This window comes from Macrobrachium nipponense, chromosome 2, assembly GCF_015104395.2.
Source record: "Macrobrachium nipponense isolate FS-2020 chromosome 2, ASM1510439v2, whole genome shotgun sequence".
Taxonomy (NCBI): Eukaryota; Metazoa; Arthropoda; class Malacostraca; order Decapoda; family Palaemonidae; genus Macrobrachium; species Macrobrachium nipponense.
Genome location: NC_087201.1, coordinates 4,126,158 through 4,152,485, shown reverse-complemented (window position 1 = coordinate 4,152,485; position 26,328 = coordinate 4,126,158).

Below are 26,328 nucleotides of genomic sequence, written 5' to 3'. Positions count from 1 at the left end.
TAGTATATGCAGACTGCATCGTCTGAGCAGACATCCACAGGGGGTTGTCATCCTGCAACGACTGTCACTCTTCAGTGACAATATATTGCAAACAACAATGGCCAAAGTAATGCATATCATTACACATCTCAACTAAATAGACCAAATCATAAAACACCCATAGTCAGGCTTCACCTTTTGACGTACAATAATTATTGTATAGCACTTTATGTATTTCTGCCTAATGTCACTGATGTGTTCTTCAGATTCTCCACGAGCAATTCCTCTCAGCAGTTTCCTCTTTTAGTTTTCTGTAAAAGAAAACTATTGCAGCCCTCTAGCCTCAGTAGTTTTTTTATTTCAAGGTTAAAAGTTAGCCATAGGTCGTTAACTGAGAGTTTCATACAGCAGCACATCGAGTTTCATATAGCATTGTACAGTCTGAACATTTCGGCGCATCTATTGAACCCTCCCCTTTTAAAACCATTAGCAAATATCCAAACATTAACTCAAATATCTCTTCTGACCATCATACTGACATTTATTCCCATATACTACTTTTTTTAGAAAGAAGAATCTTATCAATTCCACCATCTATACTAACATTCATTTCCATGTATTCACAGCTATCTTTCATTCTTGTAGCCATATTATTTTCAGTTTTCATCTTTTTTCAATTATTTAAAACTCTCTACAAACATAAGGCTGACGTTTTCATTTTATTTAGCATCACTAAAACCTTACGTTTAACGGACTCATTTTCGAAGCTGCAATAAAGAAAAATAACTAGAGTACATAAGTTTTTTTCTGCATGATTTATATAAATTTAGATGGAATATACTAAATTTCTACCAGAAAAGGAAATAGAAAGCGAGATTTTTACCAGTATCCTAATCAAATTCAGTTCTCATCTCAGCAGCTGGGCAAAGTTAAGGGCGTAGAAAGGTGGCAATTTTATTAGTGATAAGTATTACCAAGGCGTGATCCGACCTCCACCTTACTAGGATGCGGGGCAAGATTTTCCCCTAGGCGTAAGTTGCAAACATTATATTAATAACTTTTGGCATAAATTAAAACATGCTAAAATCTATGGTCAAATAGAACGTTGTTTCGCCAACGAAAATTGAAATATATACGCTATTTTTTATTGAAATTTCTTTTTTTGTACAGTTCAACATGTACATTATTAAATTTTTACATTTTCATTCTAATAGATAAATCATCAATATCCTATCTTAAAATTCCTGTATCTTAACTCAATGCGAACACCTTTCTAAGACGTTTTTTTAGGCTCTTCATTGACCTTGCCCTTTCTTAACCCCCAACAACAAGAACAAGAACAACAACAACAGGCTTACTTCCCGAGTAAGAAAAGAAAAAGAGGATTTTATATATTAACTTGTGAAGATTTGAGAACACAAATACCTTTACTTTCCGAAATTCAGCTTTTGTTTCACTTATTAACATCGTGAGTTTACGACTAATGCTTTACACGGCGTCCATTGTATTTTCAGCTAGCAGGTTGAATTTCAGAAGCAGAGTTTATTCACCTAATATTGCATTTCATCTTGCCGTTCTGACGGCTTCTACGTTCACATATTCTTTGTTGATATTCCAGAGAACTAAATTCGACCTCTTCCACTGAGACATTTGTATTCCCTGTCTGTGTCTGCAGCCTCCCCTTCAACAATTGTCTGCCTCTTTTATCGAGTCGATTGTATTTCTGCAAACGTTTCCGGATGGTATGAGCTCTTGCCCAACAGGTTTTCATAGAACTTAACAGTAATGTTAAGGTATTATATATTTCACGGTATTTCTTAAAGAACTATACGGTATATCGAGATGCTATTACGTTACTCGTGTTGTCAGTCTCTTGGGCAGTGTTTGCCCACGACTTTGCTGTACATCTTTATGCGCGCAATTACTCAGAATGTAAATCTGTGCAGTCCTTGCATATATGCGCAGCATAGCAATTCAGTTATTGTTACAAAGTGATCCGAAAGTGACGTTAGACTTCGTGATATTAGATTTCTGAAATTTTGGAATCTCCGCATATCTGCTCTGAAAGTTCTGGTAGCATCTTGTTGCAACGTTCGGAAACGCAGAGAAAGTCTGGTTGAAAACGATATGAATAAATAAGAAAACTTGAAAATGTCTTTAGAAATGTGTGCTCAGGCAGTATTCCACAGGCAATATATATATTTGCCAACTGTTGCAATAGCTGTAAAATGCCTAACCTGAAGATTGCAACTCATCGAAGTGACAGTCTCTTTGGACATTCTTATGTTCGATATCAAGACAAAAGCGCTTTATTACAAGCTTAGAATCGCTCGAGGTAGGTAAATAACTAAGATGTCATACAGCATAATGATAGAATTCGATTACAGTCATAAAAAAACAAGGTATGATCCGACCTCCAACCTACTCAAGGGGCGTGCTAAAATCTATGGGCAAATAGAGCTTGTTTCACCGACGAAAATCAAAATAATTACGCTATATTTTATTGGAAATAATTGTTCAATACTGTTTACCATGCACATTATTTATTTCTCACATTTTCATTCTCATAAATAAATCCTTCGAAACCTTATCTCTCTCTCTCTCTCTCTCTCTCTCTCTCTCTCTCTCTCTCTCTCTCTCTCTCTCTCTCTCTCTCTCTCTCTCCTAAGAAAAATGTATTTCATCTACCACCGTATTAAGAATTAACGTTTATAGCAGGATTTCTAACATTGATACTCTTTCTCTGACGAGTTTCTGGGTGAGAAGGGAAGAAGGTAGATATAAAATTGGTCTTCATTCCGCAATTATTCAAATGATTTTAGTATGATGTGCTGCTCATTGCAACATAAAAGCTCTGGTTGCTGTTTCAACTTGCGGATAATAAACCATACTTTCCCCATTTATATGTTATCAAGACTTACATAAAGAAGGATTTTCCAGCAGTTTAGTTTATAGAATGTCTCACCTTTGCTTAGCGAGACATTCAAAGCGAAAGATTCAAATTATATGTGTCAGGATTACTTACAGAAATATACTGATATAACATTCGCAGGGGAGGACAGTAGCTACCTAATCAACAAGGAAGGGAAGATTGATTAAAACTAACATTACGGAAGGAATTTTAGGCTACATCATTGATTTTGTTAAACAAGTCGTAGGCCGATCTCCAACTTACTCGGGGAGCGTGTGAAATCTACAGTCAAATATTAGAAAGTTTGTTACACCGACGGAAGATAAAATAAATACGTTATATTTTATTATAAATACTTTTTCTGTACCGTTTAACTAACATGGACATTATTTATTTTTTTACAATTTCATTCTCATAAACAAATCATAAATATCCTTTCCTGAAATTCCTGTATCTTCAACGCAACGCAAAAACACCTTTTTCAGACCATTTTAGGCTTTTGTAGGATTACTCCCCGGGTAAACGAAAAAATTCAAATAGAATTCTTGTGTTTAACCTTCACCAAGAAAAACTGGATCATTCACTAATATAGTTGATAACTTTTAATCCATCTGATTCTTCCAATTAGCTTCTTTGAAGTTATGTCTGATTCTTATCTGCCTTTCTGACGTTGAATTGCCAGAAGTGGGCGTGGTAATTTCCTTTATATATATATATATATATATATATATATATATATATATATATATATATATATATATATATATATATATATATAATATAATATATATATATATATATATATATATTATATATATATATATACACACATATATATATATATATATATATATATATAGATATATATATATATATATTATATATATATATATATATTATATATATATATATATATATATCTATATATATATATATATATATATATATATATATATATATGTGTGTGTGTGTGTGTGTGTGTGTGTGTGTGTGTGTGTGTCTGTGTGTGCGGAAAGTTAAGGCACGCCCTGAAAAAAAAAAAAAAACTTTTTTATTTTAGTTAGAAACAAAGTGGAAATTGGGTATTCACATAAAAAATTAATACTTGGTCATGTTCCCCCGACGTTTAATGACTTGTCTGAAACGTCTAGGAACACTCATGGCCAGATTTTGGAGTGTTTCTTGGGGAATTTCCGCCTACACCTGGCGAATAGCCACCTCCAACTGGGGGATAGAGGTGGTAGGGATGTTCTTACGCTTCCCCTTAATGATGGCCCAGATGTTTTCTATTGGGTTTAGGTCAGGGCTGTTACCAGGCCACTTACCAAAAAAGGGTACAGCACATTCCTTGAGCCAATTCTTCACATTACAGGCATTGTGACAGGGAGCAACGTCTTGCAAAAAAAACTCGGCCCCCGTTTTCTCAAAACTAAACTCTAACATGCCATTCAGCAATTCAGAATAGTTATATTGATTCATCATCTGGTTCTTAGGAAGAATGACTAAATCCCCCACACCGCCATAGGCAAAACTGCCCCATACCATAAGGCTAGGAGGGTGCTTGACAGTCTTTTCTGTGTACTGGGGAAGGTAAGGGTCCGACCCAGAAGGGCGATAAATACGTTTAGCCCCTCTTCCCGCCACAAAGAACGTAGCCTCATCGGTCCACAACACCTTCTTCCACTGTTCTTCACCCCAGACAACAAATTTCTTGGCAATTGAAGCCGACAGTGCTGATGGCACTCAGACAGAAGCCGCTTCTTCCGAGCCTTGTAACTACGCAAAAGAAGGTCGTCGTGGATACGCTGCTGCACCGTTGTTAAAGAGACATGGCCTAACAATTGGGGGTTCTTTGCTTTTATTTCTGGGGCAGATAATGAAGGATCAGCCTTCAACTGTCGATGTATAACCTTCAGAGTCCTCTGAGAGGTTATACAAGGCCATCCAGGCTTAGGGGCAGGGTCAGGGATACATGAGCTGCCTGAATCTTGAAATCGTTTTACCCAACACTGAACGGTACGCACACCTAGGCCTTTCTGGGCAGCAATATCCTTATATTTGAAACCTCATTGTGAAGGTCTATTATTGCAGCAATCTCCTGTGGGCCAACAACACTGCGAGACATCACTAACACCCTAAAAAAGCACACACAAAGTGTACAATGCGGCACAATAAACGGTCCAAGCGCGGAGCAAAAAAAAAGCACATCCGCTCACCAGTGATACCCGTAGACTACTAGCACTAGTTGTTGTACTCAGGGAAATGGTTGCCAGGGTGTAAGACGCTACCAGACTGCCGCCTTTACATTTCGCTTACTGTAGAAGATTTTAAGGGGTATTGTCAAAAAGCGCTAAAAAACAAGGTACGGCTGTTTCAGTGCCTTAACTTTCCGCGCATACTGTATATATATACTACCTGTCAGACATCATGGTGGAACTAATTTAACTGACGTAGGTAATTAGAACAGCAAATAGGCCACGTTTAATTTTGCACATAAAATCCTGTACTTTGTATCTAGCGTAGTTATTTATTCAAAAAAGCTACAAGCTGGCCTGCATGTTCTGTCATTTCACAGATGCTTGATAATGAGGATTTTTATCCTTGCAAGCTTGTAACATTTTTTAATAAATAACTCTGCCAGATACCATCTAGTTTGAACATAGTATCTATATACATAGCTACTAAAGGATAGTATGAGAGTAAATAAATATAAAAGCAATAAATCTGTAAAAGATGCCTGTTTAACGAGCATATGTACAAGAATGAATGAACTCTAGGTAATGGCACAATCAAGGGATAATAATAGCTTCACAGCAGAAAATGTTAAGATAAAAAACAGGAACGCTGGATAACTAAAAGAACAAACAAACACTTTGGGTATCACACCAATTAAAGCTTCTGTTCCGAGTACCTCAGACGTGTGTGAAAACAAGGTCTCGCTAATATCGTTCCAAACTGCGCAACTTTGAGCCGCAAGTTTAAACTTTTCCGGCTGCAGGGAAAATTTTCCATAAATTGAGCATTCATTTAAGTAAAGTGGAAGAGGAAACCGCCATAAATTGCACTCATCATCTTTTGGAGTTTTCATTTGGTCCTGAGTGCTAGATGTTTATGTAAAAAATGCTTACAACGTGAAAAATGAATTTGATTTTTATCTATCTATCTATATATATATATATATATATATATATATATATATATATATATATATATATATATTGTTGTGGTTTGTGGTTCCTTTCAAGTGCAACGGATCTGAGTTCCAGTCATTAAGGAAACATAACACAAATGAAAAAGTTAAGAGGTTATGGCTTAGGGATGACTTCAGAGTGAAGGAATTTAGGTAAACCCAAGAGGTTTAATGTGCTTACATATATTTCATTACTCTAAGTGAACTAAAGGCAGAGAGAGATCCGCTCGCTGCTGTAGACTGGAGTGGACTGATACTACTTGGCCTAGGTGGAAATAAAAACAGCAGAGATATGACTAAATCCCAGAGTCACATTACAAGAATCTGCTTCCAACAACGAGGCACCTGGCAGGAGTATGCAAGTAGACTGCATTACGACATAAATACACTGGCTATAAACACATGGAGGGGACCGGAAAATGCTTTGAAGACTAAAAACAATCGCTTTTGCGGGAGTTACATTACTAAGTAATCAGTAATGGCTTACACAAGATGAATGTTACCTCTTGGCACTAAAGCAAAACTAATCACTTCGGAACACTAAATGATTCAAAAACCACTATGGGAGGACATTTACAGCATCACTTTGCTCAAGGGAGGGAGCAGGTTATATGGTACAATGACTAGAAGTGATGCTTGGTGAGGTGCTAAGGACCATCAGTTACTTGTAGCAATGAAACAAAAGAATCTGAAAAATGTAAGAATTAATGAATGCCTAAACCATAAACTTCGCACTGTACCTGATAGCCAGGCTTGTCTGTCTTCAACAGGTGCCATTGAAGGAAAGCACAATGGAGAGACAGCAATTGAACATGTGGAGCAGTTTCCAAGAGATATGGGGGTGGCGGGAGGTGCCAAGCTCTGCTCAGGTAAAAGGATGTTCTCTAGGACGGGAGCCGACCGTCTAAGAATGAATCTTCTACTACATGCCCTGTAACTAACCTTTCTCCTACTTCCGATCTGTCAGGTAGATGGCAGATCCTGACCTCGCGGCTTCGAATTCAGCGTGGGCGGTTTAATTTGCTTGTGCTGGCTTAATTCTTGGGCATTCAGGGCATCTGTGGAAGAAAATGGACGGTGGCTGTGTTTGTGGAAGAAAAAGAAGTGAGTCACAGAGAGTTCTTCAAAGAGGCAGTGGGAGAAGTGTAGAGTGGCTAATATTTTATAGATTTAAATTAACATATTATGTTACTTAAGATTATGGATGTTTATAATTTGGAACTATATATATATATATATATATATATATATATATATATATATATATATATTATATATATATACATATACATATATATATATATATATATATATATATATATATATATATATATATATATATATATATATATGTGTGTGTGTGTGTGTATATATATAACTGAATCACGAAAGTTTCGAACGTGATAAATCCATAAATAAAGGTATAAGCCACAAACGAAAAATAAACAACGGAGTTTCCGCAAGATATTTTGACGTTCAACGTCCTTTACTTAGCAGATAAACTGACTTACATGAGGAACTGACAGTACAGGAAAGCTCGTATAACTGACAGATAGGGATTATAAGGAGATTAGAACCTAGAATCCAACACACCTGGAGAAAGAGTAACCTTTCCAAACAAGCATAAACATGGGTACAATTTAAAAAACAAAAAAATTACATCAATCAGCTCAGACACTAGGGCAAGACAATTATGTCTGAGCAGATTGACTTAATCTTTTTGTTTTTTAAATTGTACCCATGTTTATGCTTGTTTGGAAAGGTTACTCTTTCTCCAGGTGTGCCGAATTCTAGGTACTAATCTCCTTATAATCCCTATCTGTCAGTTATACGAGCTTTCCTGTACTGTCAATTCCTCATGTAAGTCAGTTTATCTGCTAAGTAAAGGACGTTGAACGTCGAAAGATCTTGCAGAAACTCTGTTGTTTATTTTTCCTTTGTGGCTTATGCCTTTATATATATATAATATATATTATATAATATATATATATATATATAATATATATATATATATAGCTATATATATATATATAAATATATATATAAATAGATATATAGATATATATATAATATATATATATATATATATATATATATATATATATATATATATATATATATAGCTATAGGTGTCCATAAAGTCCAGTACTAGTGCAATTAATAAATACTTGTAATGGTACTGGGACTTTATGGACACGTCTTATATGCATACATTCATATATATATATATATATATATATATATATATATATATATATATATATATATATATATATAATATATATATATATATATATATATATATATATATATATATATATATATATATATATATATATATATATGAAAGCTTAACAAAGAGAGAGAGATAAGCTCTGACATCTACTGATATAATCAGTAAGATGTGATGGAGCAGAACTAACCGGAGGCCGGTAAGCTGATTATCTTCAGATTGACATTTTAATCTTAATATTGCTCTTGCTGCGCTGGGTTGATTAAAAGACGAGTCTTGATATTATTTTTTAGCAGGAGCTTGAGGATATATATATATATATATATATATATATATATATATATATATATATATATATATATATATATATATATATATACTATATATATATATATATATATATATATATATATATACACACATATATTTATATCCTACAATTATAGTAATTCCTAAAGAAATCATTTGTCCTGAACTATATTCTGATGTCTAAAAATAAGTTATGCTTTCCATAGGCGATGTATCGATTTATTCGCCTTCCTTAAAATAATATATATTAATATATATATATATATATATATATATATATAAAATATATATATACATATATATATATATGTGTGTGTGTGTGTGTGTGTGTGTGTGTGTGTGTGTGTGTGTGTAGACAGCTCCTATAGCACATAGGACAGTTAGTACATAATATATGGAGCATTGTAGTCTATGCCATATGATACCTGATCGAATGTCCGACAGTGTTGGTGTGTTTAAGAAAACTCAAGGCGAGATGAACACTTGTCAGCGCATACCAGGTTGTTTTATAAACGGTATTTGGGTCTTAGAAATCTGGGTAGCTCACTAGCCGCAAGTGTTGACCTTGTTGACCTGGATCATGTCACAGGTCTTCTATGTCACAGGGAGAGGCAAAACAGTGTTCAAGAACAATGGGTATGTTCATGAGTGAACTTTGGCGGATAATTTGCTACTTTCCTTCGTATATTGCTCTACAATCTTCTATCCTTTCTTGCATTAATAGCGTCATTCCCCCCTCCCCAAAACTCCTCTGAACCAATCACAAGTATCATCATCTACGTAGGCTTGGGTAGTTACAGTCTGCTAACTGCGTATTTCACGATTTCCGGCCACTGACAGGTCAATTACCTTCAACATCGCGATCCTTTTATCCCATAAGCCAACTTCGTACTTTCCCCAATAATTGCGAAAAGTGTTCTGTCAATTATCGTGAAATCAATTTATATTATTACGGTCATTACTGTACATTAATGATGTCGAAATCACGGCTTGTTAAAAAAAACCGTTTTAGCAGCCCTGCCCCCGGCAATTTAGATTGGTTTATACATTTGAAATGTTTTTAAGGTATAAGTGTTTTTTTGATTTACAGTCATTTTACAAAGAGCATATTTAAGTCATTACTTTACAAAATGTTTTACTTTGGAAATTGAATTTTCATTTACTTTTAGTGCTTTTGGTGTAGAATGTGAAGTTGTTTTTATGTCGGCCGACTACTATTAGCCCATGCCCGGAACTATCTACCTAAACCTCTTCTTGTTTCTCACCTTCGCTCACCCTCTGTTTTCCTGGAACGTTCTACTTATCCCCAACATTCTATTTCACCTTCAATATCCATTTGCTTTCTTGAACATATCTAACCCCCCCCCCCCCCCCCAACCCCCCCCCCCCCCCCACCCCCACCCACCCACCGCCCCGCGAGCCTGTTTACGTACACGAGGGACGCTTCCATACCAAAAATTTCCTGTTTGTTTACAAGTGTTCTGCCCAACCCAAAACCCTGATTTCCCAAAAGTCCCCCAACTATGTTGGACAGAGATAGGGACTCAAGTTAGATCTAGGGTACTTATCCGCGGCGGCCTGGGCTATGGCAGTTGCGGTTTTTCTATGCAGTTTTACCTACTGAACAAGAATTTTAAGTAATATTTATTCGGTTAATTACGACTGTAATTAACCCCCCAGGGGCCAGTACTAAACACGGCGAAATACATTGGACGGCCCCCAATCCCTAGTGGTCCAGTCACTTGTTGTTTCTAGAGAATGTAAACATTGCGTCTGTTGACCCTTAAAGGGACCCTGATGTGTTGATTATAAGACGGCGCCTTTGTGAATGGTGCTAACGAAAAGACCGTCTCCGGAGTACTTGAAGTAGTCTGATGTCAGCTGTAGCGAGGGTTCTTGGTGCTTAAGGAGACGAGTTAAATTGAGAGTAATTTGCGCTTTCTTAAGTTTAACGTTTATCTACGACAGTGAGCGAAGACCACAAATAAGGATTTTACGTAACAGTCACCAATATGTATTCATTTCGTAAACGTGGTGATTGAGCATGCTTCATTCAGCACAGAATGTAAAACACTAGTTCCACCCTTTTGGGACTATGCTCATATTTTCTTTGACCCAAAAGGATTCGGCCAACGCACAAATCATAACTGGAAAGAAATTACAAAGACTGAATGTAAGAATCATCAAGACACCGGTAGAAAAATCAGCTACTTATAATCAGTAAATCTGTAACGTATCAGACATAATTACGCGGTTAACATTTTTTGGCAAGAAAAAACAAAATTTTCAGAAATAAAGAAGTCACCTCCACTCGCAGAGCTGATGTGGCTAATGTACTTTTCTGCTTTTAGCATGATGTGTATTGAAGCCGACAGAGAGAGAGAGAGAGAGAGAGAGAGAGAGAGAGAGAGAGAGAGAGAGAGAGAGAGAGAGTCCATTTGGATCACTACCAAATCCTGTGGGAGAGCGAATACTTCTGGTAAGACAGATTCTCATGCATTCACGTGTATTACGCTTTAAATCTCTCATGAGATAATAGTGAAAATGGCATTAGATTCACGGGAAACTTCTTCGTCTATTTTCTTCCAGTAAAGCGTAAATCTGCCTGCCATATTCTCGCTTTCCGAACATTTATTCCCTTGCTCTGTTCCCTCTCGTTTTCATTCTTGACAAGCTATCCAAATGATTTTGACATTCAGCCAACAAGTAATTGACAATTTGGACAGATTATGACAGATCATTTGTTTGATTCAGAATCATCAGAAATGAAGAGTTGTTTCGGAGATATGACGACCAAGCCAATAATTGGAATAGGCTGCGAGATGCACAGCGTCAGATTCTAGTTACACCTCACAAAATAGAATAAAAGTTTGAATGAACCAACGCGAATCTAGGTAGAGAGAAATGACTTCAGGGTGAGACGACAATGCGAAATTTCCACTTTAGTTTGTGAAACATGCAACAGGCGGTCAGCACTCAAGGCATCCTGTGGTCAGGGAAGCATTATAAGCTGCGAGGGGAAAGATTTTAATAGTTATGTCACTGCATCTATAGCCAACGTTCAATCCAAACCTGAGTAGCCACACTAACCAGTTATATCTCTTAGGTGTAAGTCAAAGTCATTCCCAATGCATATGTATATGTACACACACCAACACACACACACACACACACACACACACATATATATATATATATATATATATATATATATATATATATATATACATATATATATGTGGTGTGTGTGTGTGTGTGTGTGTGTGTACATATTTGTTACCAGGTGGGCTTTACCATATTTTTCCTAAGGCTTTATTCATTTGTTCTTCATTGGAAGAGACAAACTCCTTGCTCTTATATCTTAATATAAAGAGTAATCCATCATATAAGATAAGTCAATGCATATGTATATGTAGACACACACACACTCACACACCACACACACACACACACACACACACACACACATATATATATATATATATATATATATATATATATATATATAGATATATATATATATATATATGTGTGTGTGTGTGTGTGGTGTGTGTGTACATATTTGTTACCAGGTGGCTTTACCATATTTTCCTAAGGCTTTATTCATTTGTTCTTCATTGGAAGAGACAAACTCCTTGCTCTTATATCTTAATATAAAGAGTAATCCATCATATAAGATAAGTCAAGGAACGAACGGTTATGCAAGTAAGAAACTGCAAAGGTCAGAGTAGCGAGCGACAGAAATCCTGCGTTGGGCAGAACTCTCAGTTTGCCATCAAACTTGTCTGTTTTATTCCATGTTATTTTGTCGTGGCGATGACGAAGCTACAACCGCATTACAGGGGCATAAAAGGGAATATTTCGCTGGTTAATGCTCCGGTTATACGAGACGTCTTATATATACATGTAGGAAATGTATGTAAATGCCGATACCTTTATCAATGAATGTCGTTATAAACAAGTATTACGAACATATTTTCGTGCAACAAATATTCCATCATAACGAACCACTGTAACGGTATATTGAGGCTGTCATCAACAAATGTTGTTAGTGGTTAATTTTGCTGTGAAAATGAGAGAGAGAGAGAGAGAGAGAGAGAGAGAGAGAGAGAGAGAGAGAGAGAGATAACATGTAAGCTTTCTAAATCAAAGTATGACATTTCCATTACATAAGTAAGGTAATTGCTCTAGAATATTAGAAATAAATATGACTTCTAAATGATCATCTATATATATATATATATATCTATATATATATATATATATATATATATATATATATATATGATATATATAAATATTTATTTATTTTATATTATATATATATATATATATATATATATATATATTACAATATATATATATATTATATATATATATATATCCTATCTAGATATATAGAATATAATATATATGTATATATATATATATATATAATATATAATAATTATATATATATATATATATATATATAGATTTATTACAGCTAATATCGTTTATCGTTAAGCTCAGTTGTCTAATTTATCTTGGAGTGAGTCTAAAGAACATTCACAGGATCATCCTTGACATAAGTGTGATTATATTGTAGTGTTTTAACTACTGGGGACTTTCGTACCTCTGTTGTTCAATTATTCAAAAAGTGAAAAAAATACAAAATCAAGACGAAAGGCAACCGCTTTAGTCATAATACTTCGCTCTAAACTTTGAGTTCTGCCGTAAGATTCTACTGACCCCGGATTCTGCTCTTCTGCCATCAATCATCTTTGACAGGCGACCAGCACGAGAATTTCAAGTCTCGTAAATTCGGAACAAGATAAATTAGACCACTGAGCTTAAGGATAAACGATATTAGCTGTAATAAAACAAGAGTAATATCCTGAATACCTGTTCTGAAGCGAACAGGTACTTTGTCGGCTGTGCTCTTGTCTTTAGAATGGGATGCAAATTCACAAGACGTATACACTATTGCACCAGCAGGGTTTTTTTCCGCCATGACCCCAAGGTAAGGTTAGGTTGGGTCGGGCTAATTCAAAGAAGCGTCCTATGCGTATTTTTGCAAGGAAAGTCCCAGTACTCGGTTCAATAATAGCTATGCATTCAGGATAGTGCTTCCAAGCATTATCATTTTATATATGGGTTACTGAACCCTTTTTTTTAAATTGACGGTCCTACACGTGGAATCAATATGTCAAATGCAAACCTTAAAACACTATTTACTGATTCAAAATTAGAACCAGGTTATCCTTCATTTTATATCATTACATATAGAGTTTGACCTCTGGCTGGACAATGGAAAGTCTAATCCAGGGGTTCTTAAAAGAGGGTACCCATACCCCTTGGGGGTATGAAAACCACTTGCCGGGGGTGGGGGACTGATCTCTGAACATGTGTAAACATTTGTTTTTAATGTACTAAAGTATACCTGGGTACATTTTGTAAATAAACAACTATATAAAACTATAAATGCTTTTGATTTCCTCTATGTTCTATTCCTAGCTATTCATACTTGAAGTATATATGAATTAAAGTAAGTACATGAAGCAGTGTTGTCGACAAATAGGACTTAAGTGGACTTAAGCAAAGGGGGTATGGAACCATATTGGGCAATTCATTGGGGCTCAGGAGTCATCAGAGGGTTAAGAACTTATGGCCTAATCTTAAAGAAATATATGGATATACAGTGTTTTATATAGTTTAAGAATCGCCTTGTTGACGCATAGAAAGCCTCAAAGCCAAACCCGTAATTGTTCCCTTGTTAAACAGATCATTTTATGTGTCATCACTTATGAAGCACTCAATGTATATGAAAGAAAGACCGGAAAAACCATGGAAATGCTTGAAAGAATGAAATCATTCGTATGTTGGTCGGGTATCGCCACAAGCACACTCGCCAAAATTTATATCGTGTATTGATGTGTTAGAACATCAGTATGCAGATTTCGTATTGACACTGAGGTTAACGGGTAAACCTGACTCTAATGGAAAGACGAATTAAAAAAAGAAAAAACTAGCAAGATAAGCCATTGTAATCAACATATCTTAATCCATTATGTAAATTTATGCTCAAATAGGTCATCGACCATGGCTTATTTTTCATGAGGTAATTGTCCCGTAAACGAGATTTCCGTTGACCAAATGAAACCTAATGAGAACGAACGTTAATCTTTGAAGCAACTCGTTATCTTTGATCCTCTGTCACGAAGCCTTTGTCGCATTTATTCCCGATCGTTTGCAGGGTGTCCGGTGGCAGGCTTCATTAGAAACGATGTGTCTCTCAATGAAACTGCATAAGATTGGATATTGGGTCAATAACTAAAAGTGATCCGGTTTCCCATGGTGTAATGCTCAACCAGGAAATACTACGTCCAATATGCTGATGATTATCAAGAATCAATCTTATGCGCCAGTCTCCTTTGATCGGTTCGATAGAGCGGAATAAAACGTGCAATATTGGGGAACGTTGATGCCTTTCGTTAAACATGGCATATGAATTAATAAAAATAAATTCTTATTATTTAAAGTATAGTCGAATGAACCAGCCATTGTACCTTTTAATCTGTTGATTCCGAAGTTCCTTAGGTCTTCACTGATAAGTTTATGAACAGTTCGACCGTTGCATGACCTAGTAGCCTGTTAATGACATTTCTTCTGGTATGGCCCTAATCTTCATACCACCGGAGTTTTGAATTTTATTTGCTTTAATAGGTGCTAAAATATATTGCTTACCTCTTATTAGGTAAAGAATTAATGTTTTTCGCTTATTCGGGGAGTAAGCCTACAAACTTCTTTGTTTTAGTTGTTGTTGCTGTTTTTGTTCTTGTTGGGGATAGGAAAGCCTAAAAATGTCTGAAAAAGGTGTTTTATTTTGAATTAAAGATACAGGAATTTCAGGATAGGATATTTATGGTTTTTTTAGAATGGAAATGTAAGAAATAAATCATGTGCATGTTAAACGGTAAAGAAAAATGATTTCTAATAAAATATAGCGTATTTATTTCAATTTTCGTTGGTGAAACATCAAACTCTTTGACCGTAGAATTTAACCCGCACCCCTAGTAGGCTGGAGTCGGATCATGTCTTGTTGAGTATTCCTCTTTATAATATTTAGAAGCATGAATGCTCCTAACCTTTATCTACGACACAGATTCAAGAACTCAGTCACTTATTCAGTATTAAGAGGTGAGACATCGAATGTAGGCAGGATGGAATAACTGGAGGGCTGCATCAGGGGTCCTCTGTGACAAGAAGGTTCCTCTGAAATTGAAGGGTAAGTTTCATAGGACGGTGGCCAGACAAGCAATGTTGCATGGAACAGAAACTGCAAGTATGAGGAAAACAAAGGCGAAGAAGATGGATGTAGCAGAAATGAGAATGTTGAGATGGATGTCGGGAGTAACAAGGGAAGATAGGATTAGAAACGAGTATATAAGAGGATCGACAAAGGTAGTTGAATTATCAAAGAAAATACAGGAAGGAAGGCTTCGATGGTATGGGCACCTGTTACGAAGAGAGGAACATCATGTTGGAAGACATACGATGGAAATGGAAGTGCCGGGTAAAAGGGAGAAGGGAAGACCAAGAAAGAGATGACGTGATTGTCTAGAGGAAGATATGTTATGGAAAAGTATTAATGAGAACGATGCACAGGACAGAAATAGATGGAGACGACTCATTACATAACGGCGACACCATATAAAAATGGGTTAAAGATGAGAAGAAGAAGAAGAAGGAAGAAGAAGAAGAAGAAGAAGAAGAAGAAGAAGAAGAAGAAGAAGAAGAAGAAGAAGTAAAGTAATATAAAAGGTCAAGTTCTTCTTTCTTAGAAAAATAACGCCTCAGTCAGTTGTATTTAACCATGTTAGTCTGTTCATGGTGGAACCTTGCTGCAATCTTAGTAAAACTGTGAGTTTTTCAAGACATGGGATTCTATTCAGATAAAAAAAATTAGCGTAGAAAAGATTATATAGAAAAATAATAACCAAAGTTAACATTCACAAGGCGTGATCCGACCTCCAGCTTACTGGGTTCTCATGCTAAAATCTACGTCAAATAAAGCCTTGTTTCACCAACGACCATTAAAATAAAAATCTATATTATGTAAGAAATAATTGTTCTGTACTTTTTAACATGCATATTATCTATTTTTTGCATTTCCATTTTAATAAATAAATGATAAGTATCCTATCCTAAAATTTCTGCATCTTTAACTCAACTCGGAACACCTTTTTTCAGACATTTTGATGCTTATCCATAGACCTTTCTTCCCCCAACAAGAATACAGCAAGAACAACAAGAAGAGGAACAAGAACAATAACAACAAAATAGTTTGTAGGCTTATTCCCCTAGTAAGCGAAAATTAATAGCCGAAGCTAACAATATAAAAATAGTTACCAAGCATTGCGACGCCCTGCATGCGACAGAAAATCAGAACGAACTGCAGATCGCGTTGCAAAGAGGAGACACAGCAACAATACGAACAAGGATTAAGGAGGGGGAGAAATGGGCTCTGCAATATAACGGATTACTGCATAAGACCCAAGTGTCGCCATTCAATTTGCATAACAAAACCTTAGGTGTTTGACAGTTGATATTGGTGTTATTGTTTTTGTATACTTTGTTCCAGAGCTGCTGGAAACTGGTTTATACTAACAATGGTCACGAAATAAGTTTTTTTCTTAGCACGACTTACTGTATGGTTATTTATCAGTGATGTTTGAATAATCTAAAGCAGTACATTTGCCGTGCTTCAAGTAAAAATATGGAAGAAGCTGTTCCCCTAGGGACAAAAGGGGTCCATTAATCCTACACAGTTCTAAAATGTTCACAATTACCGAAGTCTTAGTTTAAAATTTAAGCATTTATATGAAAACGAGTGTTATTAAAAAAATGAAGGAACGCATATGTAGTATATGTATAATATATATATATATATATATATATATATATATATATATATATATATATATATGTGTGTGGTGTGTGTGTGTGTGCGTGTGTGCATCCATACATTTATATACATGTACACACACACACACACACACACACAGGAGCGATAGACCCTCTGACAGTAATTCACATTTAAAAGATTCCACAAGGATTCTGTGGTACTGACGGTATTTCAAATGTACAATGGCATTCATACTGTCAACATAATAGTTCGGTTAGTCGCTTTTTAACCCTAGTGGGATGGAAAACAACCAGTTACATGAGTACATGTAAAGCATACCTGTTTAGGAGTATGAAGGAATTTAAAGGAGAAATGAGTGCCACTTTCTTTGTTCTTCTCCCCCACATACCTCATCTATAGGTCGGTAGAGAGAGGTAACTCGATTAAGCGGGACAAGGTCAGTTTATTCTTCCGGTAAATCAATTATTTATCTGATCTTACTCATATTGACGTTTCTTACTCAGATTTACGAAGACAGCAGCAACCATAAGGGGAGAAATAAATAATTAGATAAATAAATAAAATAAAATAATAATAATAATAATAATAATAATAATAATATAATAATAATAATAATAATATAATAATAATAATACTATTATTATTATTATTATTATTATTATTATTATTATTATTATTATTATTATTTTTATTTGGTGAAATGATTATTAACATATGTAAGTGTGTAACCCGTTCAGAATTTGTTTTTTACGCACATGAAATGTGTTTCTGAGTGTGTGTGTGTGTGTGTGAGAGAGAGAGAGAGAGAGAGAGAGAGAGAGAGAGAGAGAGGTCGTTAAGAAGATTTTTTCTTTCTACTTACTAGAATGTTTCAACTTCTCATCACAATCAAAGGTCTTTAATAGACCCCCTTTCCCTTATCTGATTCCCTCAACCCAAACATAAACACGTGAAGCTTATGGAAGTCGGATGACTCGTGTTTTAAGATGATTGAAACCTAACCTTATAATGAGCTACTTTCTGTCTGTATTGGCTGTTGAGGAATTCTTATTACTCTTTATGACTTATACCTTGGGTGAGTGATTAATGATGGACCGGGATGACAAGAGCCAGACGTGAAAGGCCTGGTCTTCAATTTGGTCTTCCGATAAACACCTTGGATATTGTTTCTATATTGAAATGGGTGTAAATGTAACAATAAATAATTGAAGTGATCTGAGAATAGATTTACATTTATTTTTATCTTTTCATTTTGCGATTACTAGTAGATATAGTCGTGTATACATATTCAGGAGGTTTGATTGATATCTATTCAAGTTTTCGTTTGCTCCAGACAATCTTTATATATATAATATATATACTATATAATAGTATAACTTATTATATATATATATATTTTATATTATATATATATATAGATATAATATAATATATACTATACATATACATACATACATAGAAAAAAGAGACAGTATTTTAAAGCCAGTTACTATATAGAAAATATTTGACATAGTCTAACTACAGGTTCGATTATTTACCTGTACTAAACCATCTTGCGAACATGTAGATTTTATATTCATTAATGTCCTCTTTCTATAATATTGCAGCCCATTTATCAATTTAGTGCCGTAGACAGAGATATTGAATTATGTTAGTAAGCTCTCTTGGTTAAACTGTAACAATCAAATCTTAGGTACTAAATTATGAGGAAAGAGAGGCGAGATTAATTATAATTATAGTGATAACTCGGGTTAGCAATTCATGAGACAACAAGATATAGTCTTTTTCTATAAGTTACGTGACATCAAATCGTCCTCTCGGAGCCAATCTCTAAACAAAATCTTATTACCTCGAGAAGGTCACGTAATCATTATGCCCCAATGAATATTCAGGATAAGTTTTGGGGGTATTTTCACTCGTTCTTGAGACATTTAGTCAACTTACACACAACAGGGACAGACATACAGACAGATAGATAGCTAGAAAGCTAGACAAGAGTGACAACAAAACCTCCTGCCCACTTCGCTGCAGGTGATAGTGAAATAGAAACAAGAAAATGCCAAACAAAAATTAATATCTGATATACTAGTGGTTCTTAACCTTTTTATGACCACGCCCCCTCTAAGAGTTGGTCATTTCTTTCACGTCCCCTTTCCATCTATGAGTAAAATTCCCTCCCAGATTTAAAGGAAAATAGAAAAAAATGAGAAAGAGAAGGGGTTACGAGGGATAGGAAGGGAGGTCAATAATTTATAGAACACGATCGACCCAATGAGCCTCACTAGAGTAGTAGACTCTAGGAAAGTAATGTTATAAGGCGATACTTTTGCATTTTTTCATGAGCTTCTGAATATTAGTTCCTCACTCCCGTTAAGAGAATAACTAATATAATTAGAGAATTTTAATTCTATTATTCCCTAGTGCTCCCGCCTTCCCTGGAACTTGCTGACGCCCCCCTAGGGGGCACCCCACCCCAGGTTAAGAGTCACTGGATATCACAATACTGAAAATGATAATGTTTTTAACAGCAACAACGACAACAACAACAAATGCCTTGACAAAGACAGTGACAAAGCCGCTGAATGGAAGCGAATGGTCAGGCTTGTGTCATCAGCGACTTGAATATTGGATTAATAGTAGATCCACTCTTTCGCACAAAGCTCGTGAATCGTTATTGACGTTTTGGAAGCCCAGATAAATATTGCTCTGACAATTGTAGATGGAATATTCAAAATGCGGTAAAAATTTTAATTCCAGTTGAATACTTCATAATATCGAAGATAGCTTTTCCACCATCTGATATTGATGGGATCTCTGAAACTGCTTCTTTTTTGGGACGATAAAATATACTGTGGATTTTGAACGGAAGGAATTCCGTTTGTATATTTACTGTCTCTATTTGTGCATGAGTCTGCTCATTGGTAATTGTTAAAGTTCAACACTGGGCAAGTGGTTTGCTTACTCGACTACCAATATGGCAGCCAGAGGTCGCTGATACTAGTGCGGAATAAGAGGAATTTATTCCTGGTCATTAGAAATTCATTTCTCAATATAATGCGGTTCGTTTGTAGGTCCCGTTGCTAAGTAACCATAGTTGGTTCCTAGCCACGTGAAAAAAATCTAGTCCTTCGGGCCAACCCTAAGAGAGCTGTTAATCAGCACAGTGGTCTGGTTAAACTAAGATAATACTTAACTTTACCTTCAATCGGAGCTTGTAAGAGACCCTTATCTCATATTATGACCACCCCTTCCACCTCGCAAAACATGAATAGCCTTACACGCTGTATGTGTGTGTGGGTGTATGGATACACCCTGAAATGAAAAGTGGGCGATTAACCGCAACTAACCCACAGTGTTGTTGTTGTGAAGTGAACAGCAATTATCATACTGAAACAACAGCTGTAATGAGAAAATCGCATATTATCGCCGCACTGTTTTCATGGCTTATGATTAAATATTAATAAAAAAAAGTAAAATAAAAAAGATAGAAGGGCAATCATAAGCGGATTCTTTAATGTAAGAATCATAATTTCGCTCGTTTGCATAATGCCAATGATTTGTTAACGACATTTTTTCAGGCAACTAAAAAAGATTGACTTTGAGATTATCGAAGGGATAACTGGAATTCATTTCCAGGTAGATTTGATTCACTACGATCCTAATTTTTTTAAATTCCCATTTTTTTAACATGTTCTACAACATTTGTTCCAACAATATCATCGAACATAATGGTGAGTCTGCATATTATATAGGTCTTGATTCTCTCTTTAGGTTTACCAAATTATTCACCTACGCTCTTTTGCGAGGATTTGACATATAATTGAGTGATTATCATTTATAATGAAGCAGGAATACCTGGTCTGACCGTCTCGTTAAAAATAACTTATCTATGGGGAATATAATGACGCATTTTACGATGAATTTTGTCTTCAAACACACCTGTGATAATCAACCATGATGGACACTAACGATGAAACCGAAGTACCTGGGCAGACTGTCTCGTAAAAGAAATAATAAAAAATAAAATGAAGGTAAAAGTATCTTACGGGCGGGAGCATAATGACATATTTTACGATGAATTTTGCCTTCAAACAAATCAGTGATACGTAGCCATAATGGACACTGTAAATTTGCTGTTACGCATATATATATATTATATATATACTATATATACACTATATATATATATAGTATCTATATATATATATTATAGATATATATAAGATTATTAGATATATATATATAAATATAGATATATTATATAGAAATAATATATATATAGATTTATATTATATTTATATATATATATATTTATAAGATATACATACATATAAATAGAGATATATATAACTTAGAATTATATTATAGATCTATATATAAGAGATCTATATAATATATATCATTTATATTTATTTTTATATATATTAACTTATATATATAGATAGATTATATAGATAGATATTATCTATATATAAATCTGAACTATATATGATATATATTATACTAGTATATATAGATTAATATAGATAATATATTATATATGTATATATATAGATATCTATATATATATATATAGTATATATATATAGATATATATAGATATATATATATATATATATATCGATTTATACTATATATATTATATATATATATATATATATGTATATATATATATAAATCCATATCACCTTTCCGTGATTCATATACATATATCGAGCTACAAACCAGGTCGCGGTCATTAGTTCAACCGGCAGACGCCTTACTTTGTACTAACACAAATTGTAAAATTGACCACCACAAGAGGGATCTGAATTAATTCTATTCGAACATAATCTCCGCTTTGCTTGCTTCGGGCAGGACTGCCTACAGATTTCGTCAAGATAATTCTCGTAATATACCTGGATGGAATGACTTGGTTAAAGATCTGTATACATACTCACGAGAAATGTTTTTACTGTGGAGGCAAAATGGTAGCCCCAGGGTGGGGCACACTGCATTGCTAATGAGACAGGCGAGAGCGCAGTTCAAACTTGCTCTTAAGCACTGCAGGTTAAATGAAAAACAACTAAGAGCCGATGCAATGTCTAGAAACTTAGAATCTGGTGATTTTCCTCGTCTTTAAATCCCAAAACTAAAAAGCTATCACAGAGAGTAGGGGAAGCAGTCGGAGACGAAGCTATTGCAAGTATGTGGGGCGATCACTTCAACAATATCCTGAATTGCATAAATGATCAAGATTCCCGAAGGGATGTAGATAACCTCCTTACTGACAACATTCAATTTCATTTCGCAGATCGTATTACGCCAGGTAACATCAGCGATGCCATAAACAGCCTACCTAATAATAAATCGCCCGGCTGTGATGGTCTTCCTGCAGAGGCCTTCAAACTCTGCCATCCGATAATTTACATTTTGCTAGCTGCCCTATTCAATGCGTGCATAATTCACCGGTTTCTTCCAGACTCCCTACTCTTAGTTCACTTGATACCATTAATCAAAAACAAGCTAAAGGATGCAGCTGACCCTGGCAACTACAGGCCGATTGCAATCACAACGATCGCATCGAAGATACTTGAGTCTGTTCTTCTAGTTAGACTTTTCCCCTTTCTACACACCACTGACAACCAGTTCGGGTTTAAAGCAAACCACTCAACCGACACCTGCATCTACATACTGAAAGAATTACTGAACTACTACCTATCATCAGCCTCTCCTGTTTTCCTTTGTTTTGTAGATGTGAGAAAAGCATTTGACAGAGTAAACTACCTGAAGCTCTTCCTGAAGCTGCATAAAAGGGGCACACCCCTATACCTAATTGGCATTTTACATTGCTGGTTCTCCACAGAGCAATTCTGTGTCAAATGGGGTAACGTGTTATCTTACACCTTCGGCTCCCTAAACGGGCTTCGGCAAGGGGGCATTCTCTCTCCATACCTGTTTAATACGTACACAGATGACTTGAATGTCAAACTGAACTCGCTCCCAATCGGATGCACCGTCAATGAAACAACTATAAACAACCTCTGTTACGCCGACGATATGGTTCTGATTTCCCCATCCGTGCAAGGTCTCCAACGACTCATCGACACCTGCCGCCAATATGCAGAGGAATTTGATATAATCTACAACGAAACCAAGACCCAGTGCATGTCGCTGCTCCCAAGATGCATTAAGCATATTGCAGAACCTCAAATTTTCCTCGGAAACCATCGGCTGGAATTTGTGCACGAATTTCCGTATTTGGGTCACATTATCACCGACGACCTAAAAGATACGGCAGACATTGAACAGAGGCGTCGTAAACTATGTGCAGCTGGCAACATGATTGCAAGGAGGTTTGCCTTCTGTCACCGAGACGTGAAACTGCTGCTCTTCCGCTCGTACTGCTACAGTATCTATGGGTGTTCCCTCTGGAAGAACTATACCCGAGAGACCATGAGACGCATCACTGTTGTGCACAATGACATTCTGAGACGCCTCACAAACACTCCCCGCTACCACTCCGCCACACAGATGTTCATTGAAAACCACCTGGACAATTTAAAAATCATTGTTAGGCGAACAATGTCCAGTCTGGTAACCCGAGTGAGAAACAGCAGCAACTCGCTCATACAAAGCATCCTAAGGAGTGAGGCAAGAAGAAAATCTAAATTGTGGGAAAGATGGGAAAAGGAGGCCTTTGTCCCCTAAAGAACTAATCTCTGTATTGGCAAGATGTCATCTGCAGTTTTTGTCATTATTACATTTATTGATGATATTTTAATTTTTCATTATTACTGTGATTACTATCAAGTTAAAGTTTTATATACATTTAATTTATGTATTAAGCCCTCTGGACCTGACTACTGTAACCACCTAAGGTCTCTAGTTGAAATTTGAGTTATATAATATGTGCACCAACTGTTATTACTCTCAATGATTACTAGCTTTTATGCTACCTCAGCTATTTTGTGGACAAGTGCCGATTATTCATTTTCTTTTTCTATTTTATCATGTCTCATGTATCTAGATTGTGTATGTTACTGTCTGTATTTTGTATACTCAATGTATATGGCCCCGAGCTGAAATAAAACATATTATTATTATTATTATTATTATTATTATTATTCGCTCTACCTCGGAATTAATATATTGTCATATATGCTTAACCGAAGGGGAATTTTTTTTCTCGATAATAGACTTGCCTGGACCGGGGCGCGAACCCACGGAGCCTTTCAAAGGCTTCGTGGGTTCGCGCCCCGGTTCAGGCAAGTCTATTATCGAGAAAAAAATTCCCCTTCGTTAAGCATATATGAAAATATATTAATTCCGAGGTAGAGCGAATTAGATATTAAAGGACATTGTAGCTCGATAGATTATATATATATATATATATATAGATATATATATATATTATATATATATACTTGAGTGTGTGTGTTGGCTCTGTTCGCAATAGAAATGTAATGTTGATTTCTTTACATTTCATCCAGAGTCACGGAGAGGTGAAGGTCTGATTGAGTACTATGAAATGAACTGCCAATACTGTGATGATCTTTTTCGGGCCAAACATCGGTAGGGAGTTCCCCACTCACTAATTCACTCACCACTCTCGCCTGAATAAAAGCGCACGAAGCGAATGTATTAATTTTTTTAACTTTCCCGGTTTCATTTTCCCGCACCTGTCGTTTAACCCTTTCCCATCCCACCGAGATAGGAGAGTTTATCTATAGATTTTCAATAACAAATGATGCCCCGCTATTCACAAGATGGGCGTTGAGTCAGTTTTTTGGGTTTTTTTGGGAATGATATTGATTGAGATACATAAAAAAATATGAAAGGGCCTTCATGTGGGTAATGGAAGTCATGATGGAAAACAATCACGGAAATGTTGGTTGAATACCTATTTGTCCGTACGGCAGCTCTTGACTATTTTCCTGATTTATTGATGAAATTGCGCATCATAATCATATGCGGACAAAGCAATTGCACATCATCGATTATTCTTCCTTCGATGAAAGAATTGAATATACAAAGAGTGTCTTCCTTTCTCTCTCTCTCTCTCTCTCTCTCTCTCTCTCTCTCTCGAGCTAAATGAGATTTTTTAAATTTTAATTTTATTTTTATCTATTTATTTTTTTTTTTTTTGGTGGTAAGACTGGAAGGCGTCAAGTCCGTGGAACGGTGTCTACTTAGGAAAGAAAGGATGGAAAATATACTGGAAAGAAAGGGACCTAATATCCCACAAGTACGAAAATGAGTGCATGACAGGTGAATGATACAGTATGTCTATGGGAATGTTCATGCTTTGCTGTTGGTACAGATGTAAAGGCGTATCAAGCCGTTAATGTTGCAATTGTTTTCAGCATACTGAATTCATTCACTATTCATAATGATATATATATATATATATATATATATATATATATATATATATATAAATATATAGATATGTATATATATATATATATATTTCTATATATAGTATATACATATATATATTATATATATATATATATATATATATATATTACATATATGTATATATATATAAAATATATATATATATATATATATATATATATATATATATATATATATATATATATAGAATATATATATATATATATATATTATATATATATATATATGTGTGTGTGTGTATATATATAAATACATATGTATATATAATATATAATGTGTAAAAACTGCCGGCATACATGTCTACACTGTAAATATTACTTTAATGAATCTAATTATATCTTATGGTTATAGAAGTGACATGAATATCAAGAGAAACTTTTACTGAAGGATTAGAA